Genomic DNA, 1200 nt, shown 5'->3' with positions numbered 1-1200 from the left:
CTTTACCTTATCCATAGGAGTAAGGCTGGGTTTACTCAGATGATGCAGCTCTTTCCCAGTCCTATTTTGAGAGCTTTCTAACCTAACCGGACTATTCATAAATCTGTGTGGTAATGTATCATACAGTGTTTCTTTGCTATTCATGAGGTTTTCCCTTGCCAATTATTTGAGAAGTGGACAGCCTCTTACTTCTTCCTAGTCTGTATCAGTCTGTAAGCTGGGCTGATACCTGTGCACCATATGCATCCCGCTGGGTGAGAAACACCAGTGGCTCAGCCTCAAAACTCATATCAACACATCACCATTGTAGGACAAACTGACAGACAAATTTGCCTCCCCAGAGAAGATAGAACAGAAAAAAAGAACCCAAATCACACTCTGTCTTTGGGTACCAGAAAAACCAGGGGAAAGCATGAACCCAGTACCCCACCAACACAAATTCTGCAGTTGATTTTCCCACCTTTGGGGAAGTCGCAGGGCTCAGCACATCCAGAGTGCAATGGATAAGCCTCGCCCTGGGAAAACCACCCTCATAATCATGGTATCTCCCCTGCCAGGTAAGTAAGTAAATAAATAAATGTTCTATGCTATGTTTAATAGTCACAGTGTAACTTCTGCTGCTAAGATAACCACTTTCCACCATTAATATGATAAAGTAACTATGCATCTACTGGAACATTTTTTGTAAATATGTACTAAGTGATACAGCTTGTGGAAACAGGAGGAGGACTTAGGGGAAACTCAGTGTCTCAATATATTCCTTCTGTATAGCTGCATTGTTGATGAACTCTGGCAAACTAGATTCTTGATATACATGACACAAGTAGCATCAGGCTTTATTTCTCTTAAAATCTACTTCTTTACCAAATGGATCAGTGAGAGCTTGCAAAAATGCAATCAACAGTAAAAAATAGGTACACAAATTGGTAAATAAAGAAGTGTGTAAAATGTGATCAGGTGTTCATCTTAATAGAACAATGGACATTTTAAATTTCTAGTCTTTTGATGAAAGTCTGAAGGAAAATCTCAAAAAAAAAAAAAAATCTGAACATTGCAATGAATAAGCAAACAAATAATGCTCTGGTAACACAGTGCCTACAGCATTTGACTGCTAACCAGAAGTCTGGCTGTTCAAACCTACCAGACACTTCCCAGAAGGAAGGTTGGGTAATCTACTTCCATACTGATACTGCCTCGAAA

At 39.6% G+C, this 1200-nt stretch overlaps 1 non-coding gene across 1 annotated transcript; it reads right to left on the bottom strand.

Annotated features, from left to right (window-relative positions):
* Positions 1–401: 401 nt before the first annotated feature.
* On the bottom strand, positions 402–565 carry LOC122151840. Its single transcript, XR_006164294.1, has one exon. It is a non-coding gene; the product is annotated as a U1 spliceosomal RNA (small nuclear RNA).
* Between the last annotated feature and the right edge of the window lie 635 nt (positions 566–1200).

This window comes from Orycteropus afer, unplaced genomic scaffold (genome assembly GCF_000298275.1).
Source record: "Orycteropus afer afer isolate SDZICR_OR568_19922 unplaced genomic scaffold, OryAfe1.0 scaffold00812, whole genome shotgun sequence".
Lineage (NCBI taxonomy): Eukaryota > Metazoa > Chordata > Mammalia > Tubulidentata > Orycteropodidae > Orycteropus > Orycteropus afer.
Note: the sequence above shows the minus strand (reverse complement) of the source record. Positions and strands in the feature narration are given on the sequence as shown.